Here is a 21,697-nt window from a genome sequence, read left to right as displayed (position 1 = left end):
TTAAAAAAAAAAAAAAAAGAAAAAGCCCAGCTCCTGAGAGCTGTGTGACCAAGACGGGCTGATCCACACTGAGCAGCTGTTGGGCCGTGAGCATGTCCCTCGATGATGCTGATAAACTACCCTGCATGATCGCCAGGACAACTGAGGAAGTATAATTAAGAGCCTACACTACAGGGCCTAAAACACAGGAGGTGTTCAATAGACAGGAACCATGGAGATTGTTATTTCTTTTCACACTTCATGTTTTACCAAAATTACTTCTATCCAACCTGACGGCTCACTTCATTTACAAAAGCTGGGTCCAAACTAATGCTTTGGTCCATTTCACAGCAACAGCAATGACAAACAATAGCAGCTAACGCTGAATGTGTGCTTACCATGTGATGAGCACTGTTTTGTATGCTGCCCTTTGAACTTCACACAGGACTTCATTTAATCCTCACAGAACCCCGTGAGATAGGTACTAATATACATAATATACACATTTGATAGGTGAAGAGATATCTAGTAATGTACTCAAGGTCACATAGTTCTAAGTAGTAGAAGATGGAACTTAACCCAGGCAGTCCAACTTTAGAGTCCTCATACTTAACCACATCATGTCCATCTTCAAAGTATCTGCCCTCACCAAGAATAAAGTAGGCAAAGAGGCCGAAGCGTCACAGGTTCCAAAAACATTCCAAGAGTGACTTCTCTGAAAGAACTGTCAGTCTCGGGTTAACCCTGTGATCGCAAAACCATATGGCATGGTTCTATGGAAGACAAAGGCCAGAGCAATCCAAGATGGCATCATTACCCACTCTCATGCACTTGATCCCAGGCAGCCCAATTCAAAGTGGGAATATGGGACCATGCTTCATTTCAAAATTGCACTTGCTAACGGCACCCAAGCATTTTGACACCTCATGGGTAACAAGAAATGAACAAGTCTACGAATCTTTAAATTGCCTTATACCCTAATTGATTCACTTCCTATTTCATAAATCCCCATTACTTTCTTGCAGCTGAAAAAACAGAACTTCTCAAATCTTCTCCACTTTTCCTGATTATTAATCAGGTTTCCTCTCCCTCTCACATTTTTGTTCTTATGTTCCACATGCTCCCAGCCCCCAGCTGCATGATTTATACCTACTTGTCCAGATTACATTCAAAGGAAAAAACTCCACACATTCATTTATCCCAACTTAGAAATGGAAATACCTGATAAAGAGAGCTAAAGGCATACAGAACAAATGAGGCCCTGAAATACCACATTTGCAAGTAATCGCAAGTATGTCCCCCCAAATGGACCCCAGCATTCCTACTAGTAGGAATGTGATCTTAGACAAGAAACAGCCTCTGCTGCATACCCCCTGAGCTTGCTCCCTCATTGACAGGAAATAGTATTTACCCTCCTAGAGGTGCTAGATGGCTCAGAGGAGGTAGCAACTAAAACAGCCAAGAGAACACATATTATTATGTAAGTAAAATGTCTTCTTTTTAGTCCTGTCTGAACAATATAGGGAGAAGGTAGACCACTAAAATACTTTGTAGGGATCCAGGTAGGAGGTAGTTTAAGTATTTCACTCTGGTAACTTATCTACATAACCCAGATGGATTTCTTGTTATTAAATTCCTTGCCTTATAGAGTAAATATAGCCGAAAATCTTGTTAGATAACACAAAGGAGTTAAGATTACAATAGGAAATGACCCTGCTCCATTTTCCTGGCCTGTGCTTAAATACAACCTCAATACCCTTGTGTCCAACCCCCAACTATTCCCAGAAGCCTGGCCCCAATGGGTTCAGCAGTCATCAGCCTATGGTTGTATTTTTACCAGCGACATGGTGACTAAAATGCTATAAAGAACCTATATAGGGTGCCTGGGTGGCTCAGATGCTTGAGCGTCTGCCTTAGGCTCAGGTCATGATCTCAGGGTCCTGGAATCGAGTCCCACATCGGGCTCCTTGCTTAGCAGGGAGCCTGCTTCTCCCTCTGCTTGCCACTCCCCCTGCTTGCACTCTCCCTCTCTCTCTCTCTGGCAAATAAATAAATAAAATCTAAAAAAAAAAAAAAAGGAAAAAAGAAACAAGAGCCTATATGCCTTAGTCTTTGCTTTCAGAGGATTTTCAAGTTTCTAAAAGCTAAAACAGGGGCACCTGGGTAGCTTAGTTGGCTAAGCCGCCAACTCTTGACTTCGGCCCAGGTCAAAATCTCAAGGTTGTGAGATGGAGCCCCTCATGGGGCTCCCCACTGAGCATGGAGCCTGCTTAGGATTCTTTCTCCCTCTCTTTCTGCCCCTCCCCCCGATCGTGGGCACGCACACTCTCTCTCCCTCTCTTGCTCTCTCTCTCAAATAAATAAATCTTTAAAAAAATAAATAAATACAAGCTAAAACAAGCTCACCAACATAAGAAGTTGCAAGTATTAAAGTTATCAGACTGGCTGTAACTATTCAACTCTAGAGACTTGTTAAATATAACAGAAATACCTGAAAGCATTGAAATCTGTCATGTAAATCTGGGTTTACTCAAGACCTGAGGACAAATCTGATTCATCAAAATTAATCAAACTTTTATGCTCCAAAGCAAAAAGGATACCATCAAGAAACTGAAAAGACAACCCATAGAATGGGGTAAAATATTTGCAAATCATGTATCTGATGAGGAACTTTACCTAGAATATATAAAGAACTCTTACAACTCAGTAATAAAAAGTAACCCCAATTTTTAAGTGGGCAAAGGATTTGAATAGATATTTCTCCAAAGAAGATGTACAAATGGCCAATAAGCACATGAAAAGATGCTCAACATCATTAACCACTAGGGAAATGCAAATCAAAACCACAATGAAATACTGCTTTGCATCCACTAGGATGGCTACAATCAAAAAGACAGATAATAGCAAGTGGTGGTGAGATGTGGAGAGACTGGAACCCTCATGCATTTCTGGTGGGAATGCAAAATAGTGCGGCTACATTGGCAAACAGGTAGGCACTTCCTCAAAATGTTAAACAGAGAGTTACCATCTGATCCAGCAATTTCACTCCCAGGTATAGAAATACACAAGAGAAATGAAAACATATGTCCACACAAAAACTTGTACATGAATGTTCATAGCAACATTACTCAAAATAGCCCAAAGCAGAACTGTTGAATGGATAAATGGAGTATATCCATAAAATGGAACATTTGGCCATAAAAAGGAATGAAGTTCTCATGCATGCTACAACATGGATGAACTTTAAAACAGTCTGCTAAATGAAAGAAGCTAGTCACAAAAGACCACATATTGTATGATTCCATTTATATGAAATATCCAGAATAACAAATTTACAGAGACAGAAGACTAGTGGCTGCCTAGGGGGGAGGGGCGCTGGTGAGAAGTAAAGAGTCAGTGCTATGGGTATAGGACCTCTCTTGGGGATGACAAAAATGTTCTAACATTGACTGGAGTGATGCTTGTAAACTCTTTTGAATACACTAAGAACCAGTGAATTGTACAATCTGAATGAATGAATTGTATGATATGTGAATTATATAATAAAGTTGTTAAAAAAAAGAAAAAACCCAACTGAGAGCAGTAACCATGCCATTGTATCTTCCTACACAAGGGCCTGGCACACAGTAGGTACTCAATAAATGTTGGTTAAATAAAGAAAATAGAAATGTTGAGTCTTTCACCAAAGATTTCATTAGAGGAATTCGCCACTGCATTCAGTGACTTCAGTGAGACAAGTCCCAGCCTGGAGGAGACAGGAGCCCCTCTGTAGCACCTTCTCCCAGCCTAGCACACTCCCTACGCATTAGGCTGATATTCTCAGTCTAAAGTTTTTTCTAAACCTGGATTTTAAGAGGCTTTGCTGGTCAATATAAAAAGCCAACAAATATTTCTGAAAGCACATAATGTGAGCTCCTGGTCAGGTGCTATGAGGAACGGGAGGGAAGTCTGGGATGTGGTCCCTCTCTAGCAGCCTGGTTACAGGCAGAGCTGGCATTCACGAAATAAGCAGAGACTCCAGGGCAGTGGATGAAGGGGATAAATCAGGAAACAGAGACAGTAAAAGCCTTTAGTCAAAAGTAGGATATTCTTCTGGGGTCCCCCAAGTACAATTATTGCAAAACTACTATCATGCCTTGTCCATATGGCCTTCCCCATCCTACAATCAGAATTAATTGCTTCCTCCACAGCATTTTGTTTAAAGCCACCTTATATTACATTCCATTGTACGTGTTTCTGCCTTACTCACCCCCTCCCCCCTATGCAATACATTCCTGGTGGGTAAGGACAGTGTTAACAATTTTGTCTCCTTGAAAACCATTAGCACCAAGTCCTGCATACAGTAAGTGGATAATTCATATTTGTCAACCTTAAGTATTTACTTCACAAAAAATATTATTAATGCCTCTTTTCTTATTTCTTAAACCACATTAGTCGGCCAAAGTGATGTTGGCATCTGAGTTACCAAACAGCCTAAAAGCAGAATCCTTAGATTGTTACCACGACTTTCACATGATCTACAGCAAGCACCCACACAATATGGTCCACGCCCACCTTTCTTTCCAGAACTCCCCCCTCCTTCTTTCTTATCATTATGCTTCAGTCCAACGGCCTGTCCTGTCTGCTCCTCAAGCCCGCAAACCTCCTGCAGGCCTAAACTGTTCACTGTTCACTCCCCATTCGCTAGCGGTCTGTGCTTAACTTTCGTATCCTTTTTCCTGGGAGGCCTTACCCACCTCCCCATTCCAGCCCAGATGAAGTACTCTGTCCCACACTTTCCCTGGACCCTGCACTGATCCTTCCTGCAGGCCCCTCATACACTATACTTGTTTGGCTGTCTCTCCCACTAAACTGTGAACTCCATGAAGGCAGTGTTTGTTTAACTTATGGGGGGGTGGTGCTGGTAAATGCTTAACTGCCTATTCTCCAAAAACATGCTCATGTCTTTACAGGTATATTTATGTGTACATATACTTACATTTATAATAAATAGTACTGATATAAAAAATGTGTAGCATACAACAGCAATAAAATATACAGAATAGTAATAAATATGTAGTAATATCTAATAAAGTATATGGTAATAAAACATATAATACTCTCTACTGTAAATTCCATATAGCCAATTGATTCTCACAGAATGCTGTCACAGATTTTTGCCTAACTCATACCTATAGATAACTCATGAATTCAATTGATAAATAAGTGAATGTTGATATTTTCATTTACTTTAAGGAGTAAAATAAAACTGGAACAAGAAAAATGTATGTATATCAAACAGGATATGAGCAACTTCTTTGCTGAACTGGACCCTAGCTTTCAAACACTAGATGAATATTTCATCAATCCGTTGTGCTAATTCACAACATAATGGCTATAGACATGAAACACTAAGTTTGGGGGCACCTGGCTGGCTCAGTCGGTAGAGCATGGAACTCTTGATCTTGAGGTTGTGAGTTCGAGCCCCACACTAGGTGTAGAGATGACTTAAAAATAAAATCTTAGGGAAAAAAAAAACAACACTAGGTTTGAACTGTAACTGTTAACATTTCTCCACTTTCTTAGGCAATGAACAAAATAATAAATCAGGCCCTGATTTTTAGTGCTGTTCGTTTCCATGGTATAAATACTCTCATCATGGCCAATTTCAAGCTACCAATTTGACACCTCTGAGCATGGACACAGAGCTGGGAAGAAATGCAGCATAGCTCACTCTTACTTAGTATCTCCACCATATGGGTACAAGAGACACAGAGCATTGTTTATGCTAAAATAATGAGGAAGTGATGAATTTTCAGTATTATGCTTGTTTTTAATATAATTATTTAATTCTAAGTGTACAGAATTAATTTTTAATAATGGTTGTACTTATCAACCAACCTGCAAAATTCCTGAAAATTTAACAAGGTAAAGGCAAGCCATGATTTACTTCTATATTCCCAGTGTTTAGTGCACAAAAGGTGCTCATGCATATTTGTGAAAAAGCATAATTCTGTAGTTACTTCACTCCTAAGAGTCTGCTCTTCTAGAGGGAATCAAGACTTTCCTATAACAAGATTTTAGTATATCTGGGAATTTTGAATGCTAGAAAGAATAGGACAATCTTCCACGTAACACATTATCTTTCAAAGAAGGGGCTCTTTTAATACTTAGTAGAGCTCAGATGTAAGACATTTTTGATAAATTCTCCCTGAAATTTCTTCCACAAAACACTTAGGCACTGGGAAGTTAATTTTAAATCCTTTAACAGTCTGATTTGGTTTAGCACCCTGGGTGGCATTATTCACAGGGTGTTCCTTAAACCTCATGAGTTCTGGCTCCTACTCTGGAAAAAACAGAGCCCAACAAGTATCTCCAGGCCCCAGAAGGTACTACGCTAGCACTGAGAACTGCTGGGAGCTTACTCACCAACTCCCTGGATCTCTTTTTAGCTCAGCTTGAGTCCTCCTAATGCTTTTTCTTTTTACATCACTGTTACCCTCCCTTGAAGTTTCTTTCTCTGGTCTTCCCACCTCTCCTTGGTTCCCTATAGATCGCTTCGCCAAAGCTGGTTTTGGTCCCTGGCTTCTCATCATCCTCCCCACTCAAAATCAGCTGTCTCTTGTCACTAATGACTCCTAGATCTACACCAGACTATCTGAATGCTCATCTCTACTTTCTATTTTCATGGCAAACAAACCCTAAAGTACTTCCCCCAGCTATCAGCAACTGCAGCATCCTTCAGATCATACCAGTATCTCTGTGCCTTTGACACTACAAGCCTGTCACAGCTACTAGAGGAGTGCTGGAGACAGACTCTACTGCACAGCCGGATTTGGTGGACCTTTATCTTCTGTAGAGTGAAAAACATGAACAAAGCCAGGAGTGAGGTTTCATTTTCCCAAGTATAAAATAAAGCTGAATTTGCTTTTTCAGACCATGCGTGCTGCTCTGCTCCCCAGACAGCAGCTAACAGGAGCCCTCCTTTCCCCTCGGCTGTCATCTTCATCCCGTCACAAGCAGTAACATGCCCAAGATCCATACACATCTCCTTGGTCTATCCCCCTTTTCCCGTTTCTGGTCATCAGTCTGTCTTCATTACCCACCAGGGGAAGTTATCCCAAACTGCCTGCCCATGGGCCCACTCCACCTCCAGCCCATCTTCCCCAAGTACTCTGCACAGAGTGCCGCTACCCTATTTAAGGACCTAAAGCTCCCTATCAAAATCTAAGAGAATATTCCTCTTCCTAGGAGATAAACGCTTAAGTATTTAGTGGTCAAGGAATGCGATATCTTTAAATCATATGGAGAGAAAGAAAAAATATGAAAAGCAAATGGTGCAAAATGAAAACAACTGGTGGTTCCGGGTAAGTAAGAGTTCCTTATACTATTCCTGCACTTTTCTGAAATTGTAGCAAAACAAAGTTACAAAAAAAACCCTACGCCTCTCATCTTAACATCAAAGTTTGACAATGAACAGCCCCTTCTCACTAAGCACTTCAGTCCAGCTGGTGATGGTCACATCTTTATCTAGTATCTTGTTTTTGTTCCCCTTCTCTACACCTAGACTCAGGATTTCCTCTGCTCCTCCCTAAAAACCAGCTTCCTTCACTGACTCACTTCTTCCAGGGGTGCTGAGGAAGGAAAAGAACTAACATTTACTGCTACCAGCCAGGCCAGTATCATGCTTGGCATTTACTGTATATTCTTTCATGTAATTCTGCTAACAACTCTGCAAGGGAGGCGAGAGCTCAAGCCTTGGAGAGATTAAGACCCTGTGGTCCAAGATTACAGAGTGCAGAGCTGGAATGGGATCCCAGGTTGGCCTCTGTTGTCCACAGCGCTGCCCACACCTCACTACTCCCCTTTCCAGACCAACCACAGCCTCTTCATTTGCTCAACATGTACTTACTGCCTGCTTCGTGCCAGGCCCTGTTCTAAATGCTAGGGATACAATAGAGGACAAAACAGATAAAGCCCTGTGACGTCACGCAGCTTCCATTTGACAATAAAAATTGTATTCATCACACTCCTATAGTGCTTACTCCATGTCAGGTGTTAGGCTAAGCATTTAATAAATATTAATTCGTTTGATCCTCATAAAAATTCTACGAGTTAGGTATTTTTCTTACAAAGGAGGAAACTGAGACTAAAAGGGTTCCATAATCTACCCAAGTTCATATAAAGTAGTAAGTGGTGAAGCCGAGACTTATACTCAGGTTGTCTGGCTCCAGAGCCCAGGCTACTATGCCTCTCAATAAATGTTAAGTAAAACATGCTGGAGGGTGGTTTAAGTACCCTGGAAAAAAGGAAAAAGTAAAGCAGGATGAAAGGAATTCAGAATACTGAGGGACACATTGAAATTTTAGACTGGGTGGCTCGAGTAGCTTTCATAAAGACGGTAACATTTGAGCAAAGGCATGCAGAGCCTAAGGAGGTCAACAGTGCATATCGTAGGGAAGACTGCGTCACGGAGACCGAACAGTCCGTGGAAAGGTCTGAGGCAGGGCATGCCTGGGATGTCCAAGGAACAGCAAAGCAGCCAGAGAAGCCAGAGCACAGGGAGCAAGGGGAAGAGTAACCGCTCCCTTCTGAGCAGCAGAATACATGGTTTACATTGGATTCTCTGTATTTGCTGGGTGTTCACTAACTACTCTTTTACTATTCATCTTGACTCCCCAGATGAACTGTGAACTCTAAGAACACAGGTCTTAGAGTGGCTTCTACACTCTTTGTATGTCCCTAGCACTTTTAAGTTAATGTTTACTGAATCTGTCTGCCTTGCCTTTGTGGATTCCATAAACTACAAAGAAGACAAGCAGACCCTGTGAGGGCAGCTTCGGACATCTCTGACCATCAGTCCTCCTACACTATCGGTGAACAGTAACCTCTATCTGTGTTAGGGGTGCTCCTATGAAAATGTCAGTATGTAAATGGTACTCGTAGTTTGTTTCCAAGCACACCTGCAAATGTTATACTCAAATTTCATCTCCAGGATGTCCCTTTAAAGATTTTATTCATTTATTTGGGAGCGAGAGAGAGCACAAGCAGGGGGAGGGGCAGAGGGAGAGGGAGAAGCAGACTCCCCACTGAGCAGGGAGCCTGTGGGGCTTGATCCCAGGACCCTGAGATCATAACCTGAGCCAAAGGCAGACGCTTAACTGACTGAGCCACCCAAGCGCCCCTTGAGGATGGCTGATAGCCAACATCTCTCTACTTTACAAAGGGCAAGCAAAACTGTGACACAGAACCATTAAGTGATTCACCTGAGCTCACTGCACAACAGCTGAGTCAAGGTTTTCTTACGTAGACTGAGAGATCAGGGGGTGCTGAGGCACCTGGCACCTTTATCCTCCTTTGTGACCCCGCCCCCCAATGGCCGGCACAGGGCCTCGCAGACCTACGACTCTGAGGACTCCTGACTCTCAGATTTCAGATGTCCTGGATCACAAGAATGGGCTCTTTGAAGGTCAGTAATGACTGAACACCGTGAAGGGTCCCAAGCACATCCACACTGGCAAAGACCAAGCATTTAGTTAAGTCATACAAAACTTAGGTAAATGGAATGAGACACCCATGTTACACAATGATAAAAGCCTTCCCTTTATTCCTTTCTAATCAGGTGCAGAATTTCCAGATTCCTTTTCCCATAGTTCCCATGGAACTCAACAAGCTATCACTACTCATAAGAACTAAAGTGTATACATCAAACATTCCCCTATTTCTGGTTTCAGTCTATAAAGGAAGCAGAAAGAAAATCCCCTTTTGCTCTAAGTCAGAAACGGTAGTAGAGCTTTTCCTCCCATTTTATTTCCAAAATAAATGACTCCAATTTAATTCCATTTTATTTTCCAGATCAAGCCTGGAACAAATCTACCCTAGAAGAATCATGTTCCATGGGCTGAGGAGCAATAGAGGAGAAGAAAGCCAAAAGAAAGTGTTTGTAACCATGAGAGCTTGGGTGCTGTGGCCGCTGTGTTCCAGTTAGGAGATAAACTGTCTCCTGAGGGCATCAGGAGATGGCAGGGGCTACAGGGAAAGTAAAAGGCATGCCTGCCCTAGGGCAGCTTAGCAGCTCAAGGGAACAAGTGATCCTTCAGCCCTGGGACTGCTTCTCCTTTTGGAGAAGCCCAGTGACCAGCCCAAGCATGAGTCCTAGAGAACTGCCACTGCTGGGAGTGTGGGTCCCCAAAGCCAAGCAGGTAGCTGCCTGTGTCTGCACCTGTTAGAGGGAATAATAGCATCATCGTTCCTTACATATGGCGGAGAGTCTATGAGTAACGGCTATTAGAGATGCGTTGGCTCCAAAAACCATAATTAGATTGTATCAATGTTAACTTTCCTGATGTTGATCACCATACTGTGGTTACCTTTTTCTTGATAAATTCATGTTGAAGTATTTAGCGGTAAGAGGGGGCAGGATGTCACCAACTTTTAAATGGGTCAGAAAAAAAATGGGAGGAGAGTGGGGAGAGAATAAAAAAGCAAATGGGGCAGAATGTAAACAATTAATAAAATCTAATTTAATAGACCTAGATAACAGGTACAAGGGAGCTGCTCTTACAACTTCTCTGTGAATGTGAAAGTATATAAAAGGGAAGTTATCCCCCCACAACGGAACTTTATCTGTGCCCCGACAAACAGGTGGGCAAGCTCTCCCAGTTATAGCAGGAGCCACCTTCCGCCTAAAGCATCCAGAGGCTGAGGCAGCAGAAGGGGCTGGCACAGTGACACCCATGGGGAAACAACTGGAACAATGGACAATGCTGACAGAAGTTGGGGAGCACGTAAGGCAGCCGCTATCTCTGGGCTCTTCTCTAGCATGAAGTCGTGCTCTCAGGTTTTCCTCCCGAATCAAGTCATATTCTCAGCACATGGAAAACAGAGCCATTTTACCAAAAGGGGGCTGGGAAGGCATGAAACTTGAAGCTTTGGCATCATCTGGGGCTCTTCTCTCCCCTTATCTCTTCTATCTAATCAGTGTCTTCTTTCCAAAATGTCTCTGGCTTCAAGTCCCTTCCTCTCTATTCCCATTGCCAACAACCTGTGCCGGTTCTCTGTCATGTCACACCTGAATTACTACCAATCACTCAGGGTGGGCAAACCATGACTTGTGGGCCAAATCCAACCTGCAAACAAAGAAGGGTTTTACATTTTTAAATGGCTTGGGGGAAAAAACAAAGACTATTTTGAGACATGTGACAATTATATGAAATTCAAATTTGGAGGGCCATAAATAAAGCTTTGTTGGCACACAGCCATGCCCATTGGTTTACCAATTGTCTGCGGTTGCTTTCCCACTACAATAGCAGCTGAGTGGCTGCATCAGAGACCACATGGCCCCCTGAAACCTAAAATATTTACTTTCTGGCCCTTTATGGAGAGAAGTTTGCTGACTCCTCCCACAGATGGTCTTGCTTGACTTTCATCTTTCCTGCCTCCAGTAGACACAAAATACTGTTTCCATGCTGTTTGTTGCTCTGTGTTCCAACACCTCTGATGAACTCCCTGTTGCCTATAAACTTTACATTGTCCCATGGCATCCATCAGACCAGGTGAATAAACTTGCTTTTAGCAAGAAAAGCCCACAAAGGCCAGGCCTTTGTTCATGCCACTCTCTGCCTTTTAGAAAACTCTTCTTGCCTTCAGCTGCTAAGCCTACCTTTCAAGACTCTGGGAGCATTTCCTGGTTCCCTTTCCTCTGCTTCCACAGCACCCTATACTTACCCTCATCACAGCTCTCACCACACTACACTGAAATCATCTATTTGTGTGTCTGTCTCCCCAGCTACAGTAAGATTCCAAGAGGGCAAGGAACATGTCTTACTCATCTCCAAACACCCAGACAGAACGTGGCACAGCAGTCCAGAAACACTGAACTCAACTGCAACCAGTCAGGCTGGCCTCCTCACTGCCCTGAATGCATCCTGCTCACTCTCAATTCCAAGCTTTGCTCACACCAGCACCTAGACAATCCTACCAATGACCTGGGACACAGTCTACAGGCCCAAGTGAGTCAGGGTGGACTAGTGTTCAAACCCCAGGCTCTTCCCACGTGCTGTGTGCCCTCGGACAAGATACTTCTATCTCGGAGTCCTCATCTATAAAGCAGGGATGATATAGTACCACCTAACTTGCAGGGTGGACGATGCATGCACAGCATCTAAACCAACGCTTGGTATATAATAAATTCTCAAAAGGTAATACAGTTGGCCCTTGAAAAATGGAGCGTTGAGGGTGCTAACCCCCACGCAGTTGAAAATCTGCGTATAACTTTTGACTCCCCCAAAACTTAGCCATTAATGTCCTACTGTTGACCAGGAGTCTTACTGATAAACAGTTCATTAATAAGTATTTTGTATGTCGTATGCATTATGCACTATATTCTTAGAATAAAGTAAGCCAAAGAAAATGTTATGAAGAAAACCATAAGGAAAATACATTTCAGGAAAATACAGTTCAAACCTGTGTTATTCAAGGGTCAACTGTAGTTATTGTCCTTACAACTGGGTCACCTGTCTGTGCCATTTTGGTATTTCATTGCTTTTCTTTCCTCTTTCCCCAAACTTCTTTTACATTTATACTGTATCTTCTGAGGCAGATGCATTCATCAAGAACAGGGTAAGGTCATATATTTCTACAAACCTGTGCCCTGCCCTATTACCCAGTATAGTGCAACACGTGGAGGAAGAGCCCAACAGATGATAAATTAATGAAAAATTTATTCCAGGAAGCTTAAATAGTTGCTAATAAGGAAAAGAATGCAGAGCCAGGGATAAGGCCGAGAGTGATAAGGTAGAGAGCAGAAGTTGAGGGCAAGAGGCATTTGAGGGTACTCTTTTTTTGTTTTTTTAAGATTTTATTTATTTATTGGAGAGAGAGAGGAGAGAGAGCACAAGAGTGGGGGAGGGGCAGAGGGAGAAGCAGACTTCCTGCTGAGCAGGGAGCCCCATGTGCGACTCGATCTGGGGACTCTGGGATCATGACCTGAGCCGAAGGCAGACACTTAACCAACTGAGCCAGCCAGGCGCCCTTGAGGGTACTTTTATATTAAGCATGAACCCACACATGCTCTGTCCCTGGAGAAGAAACCCGGTGTCTCAGTATTCTGCTCCAAGTTTCATAAGCAACAGTCACCAACTGTTGGTGTTATGAATACTAACTAATACTGTTAGTATTAGCTAACATGTAGGGTGCTCAATGGGTACCTGGCAGAATTCTACACACTTACGACCAAATAAAGTAAATAGGATTGTTGTGCCACTGCACAGATGAAGAAACTGAGGTCCAAGGAAGTTAAAGTACACACCCAAAGTCACACACCCTAGTAAGTGGTGCAGAACAGTCTAGTTCCAGTGTTCATGGGTTTTTTTTGTTTGTTTGTTTTGTTTTTAAGATTTATTTATCTTGAGAGGCGCCTGGGTGGCTCAGTTGTTAAGCATCTGCCTTCGGTTCAGGTCATGATCCCAGGGTCCTGGGATCGAGCCCCACGTCAGGCTCCCTGCTCAGCTGGAAGCCTGCTTTTCCCTCTCCCACGCCCCCTGCTTGTGTTCCCTCTCTTGCTGTGTCTCTGTCAAATAAATAAATCAATCTTGGGGGAAAAAAAAGATTTATTTGACAGAGAGAGAGAGAACACAAGTAGGCAGAGCGGCAGGAAGAGGGAGAAGGAGAAGCAAGCTCCCCACTGAGCAGAGAGCCCGATGTGGGGCTCAATCCCAGTACCTCAAGACCCCGGGACCATGACCTGAGCCGAAGGCAAACAGTTAACTGACTGAGCAACCCGGGCACCCCTCCAGTGTTCATGTTCTTAACCACTCCACATTTTGGTCTTTTTAATCTAATTTAGCTCCACCAATCGCCAGCTGAGAGGTATCAATCAGGCAAGTCATCTCACCTCACTGAGCCTCATGTTTCCCAACCTGTTAAGTGGGCACCATATACTTGACTGTTGTTAAGGATCAAAGGAGATTATGTCATAAAGTGTTTTTATGAAGTAGACTCCTGATATATTAGTTCCTTTCCCACCTGTCCCATACTTCAACATAAGTTAGGTTTTTAGCCAAAATCCTTGGCCCGCTTTACTCTACTAGCAGGAAACAATCTACACTTCACCCTGCATTTTCTTGCCTATCGCCTTTGCCCAATCATTTGGGCCTCATGAAAGCTTGCAGAAATAACCTGGAGACAAGCATGAAAGGGAAGTGCACATGGAGCTGAGTGAGGCAGCACAGACAGAGATGGTCCGGATGAATCCTGGTGCGCAAATGAATACGTACGCATGAGCAAAAGCTGGCCAGCTGGGCACTGCCAGGATGCGCCCTGACTGCCACCCATAACAGCATCTGGGTCTGTCTGTCACACCAACGAGCCGGGATGATAGACCTGGGAGCCTGTACAGGCAGAGCCCAGTAACTCCTGTGGCTCTGAGGCTGCACGCATACTGGGGGATGGAGAGGGTCCAGGCAGGTTAAGTGATGCAGTCATTTCCACCAATGGTGGAAGATCAGACTGCCTGAAAAAGTTGTATACAGAAAAAGTAAAATTTTGAATTCCTAGAGAGAGAATCCTGTTGCAAAATTCCTTCACTGTGAAGAATTAAATTTAAAGCCAACAAGTACAGACACACACTATTATATTTTGGAGATCAATACAATTTCCATACATCAGGTTTGCTTAACGCAAGGGATATCTTTAAACTGATGAACCCTTCTCTGGAGCCACTCACTGGTCACGGACAGAGAGAACTTTTCATTAGCAGCATGTGAAGGAATCCTAAGTGTTATTACCAAACTGAGTCAACTCAGGATTTTCAGGAGACATAAGTAATTTCTATTTGAGTGGACCTGATCATAGTGATCTTGAGGTCTTATAAAAGATTAAAACACAAACTAAAACTATCTCACTAAGCATATCAAACAATAAGAAACCCCATTAGGCCTTTTCCACAATATATCAGCTTTCAAATATAGCACATGACAAGGAGATACGTAAGGAAGATGGAGGAGTAGGAGGGCTGCCAAATACTAATCACTACAAGGCTCCCACTGGGTGCCCAGGTCACTGTTGGCATAGTGATGTGGTCCCGAGTTAGAAAGGAGCCATAGTGGTAACATGATCTGATCTAATTCCCAAAGCACTGGTGAAGCATCTTCATGCCCAGGACTGCTCTCACCCCTGCTAGAACACCTGGAAAGGGCACTGCCCAGCAGTACGCTCCTCTAGCAAGGGATATTGGTCTATTGGAGCACCTGTACCTCCGAGCAAGCAGTGATTAAGCAAGGACAAGCGCACCAAACCCAACAGATCTGCAGCAGTGATGGGTCTGAGGGCAACCTGCAGGAAAGGGAGGTGGCCCCAGCTTTTTCTGCAACCAAGGTGCAGGGCTGGTCTTCAGAGAGGAGCTGTAAAGAGATCCTCTGTTTGCTAAAACAGAAACAATACACACAGGGTGGGTAAATTTCAGAAATCAATCTTATGTGCACGAAATGAACAAAACTGAATCAAGAAGAAATATTTTGCCAATAAGTATAAATTTTCTCACCACTCCATGTTCAGGGCTCCCTGGCCAGTGAAGTCACTTATTACACTATGGTTTTCTGGATTTGTGTCAGCCTGCCCTAGAAATATGGTGACCTCTTGTAGCTAGATATTGTTTTAATACTTGGTACTTGCTTTATTATATAGTACTTACTCAATAAATGCATTCTAAAACCAAGTCCCAGTGTGTGACCTAAAACTTCTTTGTTCCCTGGCTTCCTGAGGGTGGTTGAGGTCCACGGGTTTCTTGGTGCTCCACCCAGCCCACCGAGGTGTACAGTAAATCCTGGGGGCTGATTCATGTTGCCGTTTCATGAATTTCTTTCCCCTGCCCAATACTGTCTTTTTCTGCCCCATTTTCTGTTCCTTTTGCTCCCTCAACATTTCACCTTACAATGAGATGATTTAGAGTCATCCAGCCTCGCAACTTACTGGGTTTATGGACCTTACCCTCTCTGGAACAGTTTTCCTATGATAAAATAGGAGTGACAGTACCTACCTGAAGACTAGATAGGATGTGTGTATATTAAAGCATTTAGCACAGTATCTGGCCCATAGTAACACTCAGTGACAGCTATTACTACGTAACTATCCACAGGACTCACTTGTCTAACGATGCTTAAAATGCCAAAGGCAGAAGGTTGAGTTTTTTTCCCCCTTCCTCGGCAAGTCTGGTTTTAAGAAAAACCTGTTTGGAAACAAACTGACACACGTCCTTGTCACTAGTCACAATACTTCCCTTTTCCTTTTTCACAGGGAAATAAATGACCCTGACCAGTTATGCCAAACTGGGTAAAAGGTTCTGTTCCAAATATGGTTAGGACCCCAGACTAGTTTAATTAAGTAAGAAAATGAAATTAAAATCATCCATAAAGTAGTTGAGCTAGGGCAATGAGAGGGTTTGCTCAAGTTCTAGGTCTTGGGAATCAGCAACCCATGCCAAGCAAAAAGGTAGAGGAGGGAAAGGAAAGGGTTCCTTTCTGGGAGCAGCGCTATAATCAATACTCTTTCTATATCCCATAGTCCAGCCCCTGGGTCCCTGAAAACTCTTTACACTGTCCCAGGTATCTCTTTTTGGAAGCCCACCTAGGCCCCTCTAAATGCTTCAGAATTACCTTCTCTGACTCTGCCCCAATTTTAAAGGAATATACCAGTTAACCTAAATGCATCTCTCCTATAGCATTTCAGATTGACAACTTAAAAGTAAATGGGGGTTAAATGTGAAAATGGAGGGGAGGCTGTAAGAGAGGAAAGGTGGCCTTCAGGATGGAGAAACTCTTTTAGGTGCAAGTCTACCTAGGTCAGGTGCCCTTAACTGGTCCATGAGAGCACAAATCTGGAACCAAATGCCTAAGCCTGAAGTCCATCTCCACCACTTTCTAAGTGAGACACTCAGTAAGTCACTGCTCCTTGTGCCTTGGCTTCCCCATGTAGAAAGGAGGGATCCAAACAGCACCTACCCTCTAGGGCTATTGTGAGGACTGAGTGAGTTCATCCATGCAGAGCCTGTACACAGTCAATTGTCTCTAAGTGTCTGAGGCCGCTACCCGTACTAACGTCATTATCATCATGATGCTACTTTCCCCGCTGCTTTTCCTTTTCCACTCACAAACCCAACAATTCTCAATCAAAGGCAGCTTTGGTGGTGGAGGTGGGTGAAACGAGGGGGGGAAGACAGGGAGGAGTGCAGCTGGGACCTTCAGAAGTCAGCATTTTGTAGGCTGGGAGCAGTCTGTGCTGAAGGTTTGTTGTGGTAACCCAGAGGGGCTACAGAAGCTAGAAGTATTGCCTACTCTTGATCCTCCCTTTGGATGATTACTCTGCTCCTCCTCTCTTCTCAAGCTCTAACACTGACATGGGGAAGACCTCCCCAAACCGAGGTTTCCTCCATACTTTACTTAAATCAGCAACAGAAAAGAAGCAGGGCAGAAGAGAGGACAAGGCTGGAACCAAACAAAGTTTCACTTTGCCTTTTAGTTATTATTTAAAAGAGTAAAGAAGAGGGGAGCCTGGGTGGCTCAGTTGGTTAAGCGACTGCCTTCGGCTCAGGTCATGACCCTGGAGTCCCGGGATCGAGTCCCACATCGGGCTCCCTGCTCAGCAGGGAGTCTGCTTCTCCCTCTGACCCTCTTCGTCTCATTCTCTCTCTCTCAAATAAATAAAATCTTAAAAAAAAAAAACAAATATGTATAGAAAAAATAAAATAAAAGAGTAAAGAAGTCAATAAAAGCTACTAGTTAACCACTTGCTGTCTGTCTCCTTCTGGAGTTAACCAAACCAGATCCTTCATTGGATATACAATCAAATAGACCTCTGTAGACTTATCTAATGCAGAAAGACTCCTTTCCTGGCTTCCATTCACACACCAAGACATGCTCGCTTCTCTCTTCTTGTGATAGATGCTGAGCAGGCCCTGCAAGAGGGGTGCAGGGAGACCCAGTTGTTCTTACCACAGAACTTAATACTTAGCAGAAGCTCCTGCCCTTCTTCTTGTACCTTTCAGCAAGGTACAAAACAACAGTCCTACTTCTCCTCCCTTCTGTAATCTGATTATCACCACTTTCTTTTTTTTTTTATAAATTATGGCAGTTTTCTCTGTGAAATTCTGACTCCACAATGACAGTCAATGAATTGTAGGGTTTGGGGTGATAGTTTCCCTGTCCTCCCTCCCCAGTTTCTTGATGATAAACCTTCTTACTCAAAGACAGCTAAAGCCCAAACCATGAAAACAGCAAGTCATGTACAGCTGAGCCCACGAGGGTAGGGATGTTCTATCCACTGGTATATCCCAAGCATTACAGAGCCTGACACCCTCCACCATTCCACCCAACTCTACAGGAACAGAGCTGAATTCTGAAAAGTGGAACCGAAGATGGGGGAGGAGATCATGGAAGGAAGGGGAAGTCCACAAAGAGTTTAGGTAAATTTCCAAACAATATCCCCATCATTCCCATAACTTCCTGTATTATTTGTAGAAGTTAAAGACTGAAAAGGAATCAGAATTTCAACTTTGCCATCTAAAGGAGAAACTGAGAGCCTTACTACACAGATTTTAGCCCAGTGCTGCTGTGTCTCCAGGTTTACAATTTCAACCCACAGCCTAAGTTTAAAAAGCCTGGGTGCTAAAGATATCCCCTGGGTTAGAAAAATCACAAATTTCCTGTCCACACACCACCTTGATTCTCTCTGTCCTTATTCTCACCTTCTGGTCTTATTAAATACTTCATACTCTCCAAATATACATGCTTTTCCAGCTCTGATTATTTTTTCTAAAGTAATGACCCTCCACCTGGCTAAAAGAATGCTTCTGGCTCGAGAAAAAGTCCAGGGTGTGAAAACTTTATGTCAATGAAAAATAAAGCCCTAGTACAATCACAGCTCATCAGGCCCCACGGAGGCACCAGCAACAGGAGTTAGGGACTGACATCTGCTCTTTAGTCACCACTAAAGCTTGGGAGTTAAGAGCACACACTTCGAAATCTGACAGCCCAGGTATGAATGCCAGTCCTGCTCTCACTTCTTCGACCTAGGATCCCACCAAACCCTAGTTTCTTGTCTGTAAAACTGGATAGGAACCAGGTCCACATTCCTAAAGATTCTTTGCAAGAGAAATACTCAAACCATGTTTTTCCTATAATTCTGGAATTAACTGAAGTTATTTAATATGCTATCAAAAAAGTTCAAAAATGTTTAAAACATGGAGCACAATAAGAATTCACTTAGGGCTAAAACAACCTGAGCCAAATTTCTGACCTGAGAGTACATTTGACAATCAAATAGAATTTGTAATATCCTCTTAAAGGCTCTTTACAGATGTGCTCACGGGAGAAAGCAACCACAATAATGAACTGGCATCTGCATGGCCAGGTAATGAGAGAGCAAAGCCTTCCTGCTGGCAGCAGCAACGCAAAATAAGATCTCTTTCTCACTATAAAACCCAGCTCATTCTCATCCTTGGGGTACAAGTCATCCTTCTAAATGACTGTCTACATAGCAAACTGTCAGATGGGACCAAATAGACACCGATGTTCTGATGTTTAAATGCCATTCTCTCCATCTACAACCCACTAAAAAAGAAAAAAGTAATAAGCCTTATTTAAAAAAGACACTTTTCACAATTCTCCGCATTAACGCACTTCCGGTTAACCTTAATTAATGTCTGTGTTAAACAACAACATTAAAAGAACGTAACTGTGATCGGCATGCATTCTTGGAAACGCTTTCCCTGAATTAAACCTTAGAAGAAAACCAACCAAGACATAGGGCTAATCCATGCCCCCTAATGGGATGAGGCAGAGGCCTTGCCTGAGGGGCCTAACAAACAATTGTGATGACTAGTTTACCATCCAGGCCAGAACCTGCAAAGTCTATCACTACGTCTGGCTTTCTGCTTAACACAAGGCGAGCCTCGGATGCGTGTAAGGGCTCCTCGAGGTGGTTTTTAAACTAGGAATTTACAGTGCACCACACTGACCTCCAAGCGCACTATCACCTTGTAAGGCATTTAGGCAAGGGGGGGCTGGCTCGTAGGTAAGTGACGTATGGGGCTGCCATCATCTCACCTAGTCCATCACGACCCGAAGAAAATAAAAGCAGAAAGCACTTCATGGTTCTCGTGGCCACCTGCCCAGAGCGACCAACCCACACTCGGCCCCTGCTAGACTCCAGATCAAAGATACCAAGACAGGACTTACCTCCGGAGGCCGGCGCTCGCCTGGCCACGGTGCAACAGAGGAGCCCCATACCCCAGCTCGAGTGCAAGGCCAATGGCCCGAAGGCTGGGCTGGAACGGCAAGGCAGTACGCACCCCATCCCTAGGCCTCCCGACCCGGGTTAAGATAAGAGATCTTCGCCCCCGCCCCCAAAGCTTCCCCAGAACACTCAGTCCCAGCCACTCTCCCTCCCACTCCCACAAGACGATGGAAGCCTCCTCGCTCCTCTGGCCTCCCCCAGTGCCAGCCTCCCCTGGAACTCCGGGGCACGCGCGGCCGCACTTGACCGAACATCCAACTCCTGGAAGTCAAGGACAGGGGCCGGGAGGGCTGGGGGAGCGCGAGGAGGGGCTTCTCCGTCCGCTCCGCCGCCCGGCCAGGGAAAGGGCTCGAAGGGGCCGCCAGAAGGAGGCGCCAAGCGACCACTGCGGGTCCCGAGCCCCCCGGGCTGCCCAAGGGGTAGGTCTTCAGCCACAGGTCCGGTCGCGGCGGTCGCCGGCTCTAAAGCCGCCCCCTGGGGGCCCCGGAAACCCTGCGCTCAAGGGCGCGGGTGGGATGCGGCCCCCACGGAACGGTTAGGGCCGGTCTAGGTCCCGAAGCCCAGTCCTCACCTCCGCCTCATGCTGGTGTGTCCCCCGGAGCCGGCGTCCCCTGGCCGGCCCGGGCCGCCGAGCCCCGCTCCGGGCCCGCAGCACGGCAGCCCCCGCGCGCCAGCCGCAGCTTCCGCGCGGGTAACAGCAGCCGCGGCAGCTGAAGCAGCGGCGCTGCCGCCGGTGGCTGGGCGGGCACATGGGAGGGCGGGGGCTGCGGCCCTGACCATAGGACCCCAGCCTCGGGGGCGACAGATCTAAGTGCGCCTCTGAAACTGGCACGTGGTTCCCGTCCTCAGGGTTGCTGTTGCTACCTGCAGGCTCAGACTTTGCCAGAATCTTAAGGTTATATGCAAAAGGTAAAGAAATGGGCGGCCGCCACTCCCTTCCTCATCTCTACCCCCCCGCACGGTCCATATGGTACATTCCTCAAAGCTCGCCCAAGTGAGAAAGGGAGGAGTTGATTGGTTGGGAATCTTGGAAGGGCGCAAGGAACCACACAAAATGGCCAATGGAAAAACACGGTGGGCTTATCAAACCTGCCAGATGGGAAGAAGAGAGGATGCGTTTAAAGGGAACTTGTTTGTTGCCCTCAGAAGCCGTCACAAAACAAAACCATAATTTTCTTCCTCATCTTATCCAGCGGGAAACAAAGGGATTAGGGGCTCCTCAAATTTTGGGGTTAGAGAGCTAAACAAGATATGGAGAGAATTGAACCAGATATATATGTGTGACTTTGGGTAAGTTACTCTGTATCTCTCGGCCTCAGTTTCCTCATCTAATCCGATGACAATATTGGACTAGAAGTGATCTCTGATGGTCCTTTTCATATTTTGTGATCCTATAAACTTTTGCGTGAGATTAGCAATATTTACATATATTTTTCAATTTTCGGCATGC

At 44.5% G+C, this 21,697-nt stretch overlaps 1 protein-coding gene across 3 annotated transcripts in view; it reads right to left on the bottom strand.

Moving 5' to 3' along the window:
* Positions 1-20,958, bottom strand: part of MICAL3 (microtubule associated monooxygenase, calponin and LIM domain containing 3) — a 203,147-nt gene extending 182,189 nt beyond the window's left edge. For all 3 annotated transcript variants that reach the window (XM_073886979.1, XM_073886980.1, XM_025851823.2), the window contains exon 1: positions 20,819-20,958. The gene's annotated coding sequence lies outside the window, so the exon portion shown is untranslated. The remainder of the gene's footprint in view (positions 1-20,818) is intronic.
* Between the last annotated feature and the right edge of the window lie 739 nt (positions 20,959-21,697).

The sequence above is a fragment of the Callorhinus ursinus genome, unplaced genomic scaffold, assembly GCF_003265705.2.
Source record: "Callorhinus ursinus isolate GAN/ISIS: 27379988/994484 unplaced genomic scaffold, GSC_fseal_2.0 scaffold74, whole genome shotgun sequence".
NCBI classification, from domain to species: domain Eukaryota; kingdom Metazoa; phylum Chordata; class Mammalia; order Carnivora; family Otariidae; genus Callorhinus; species Callorhinus ursinus.
This window is presented reverse-complemented; position numbering and strand designations above follow the sequence as displayed.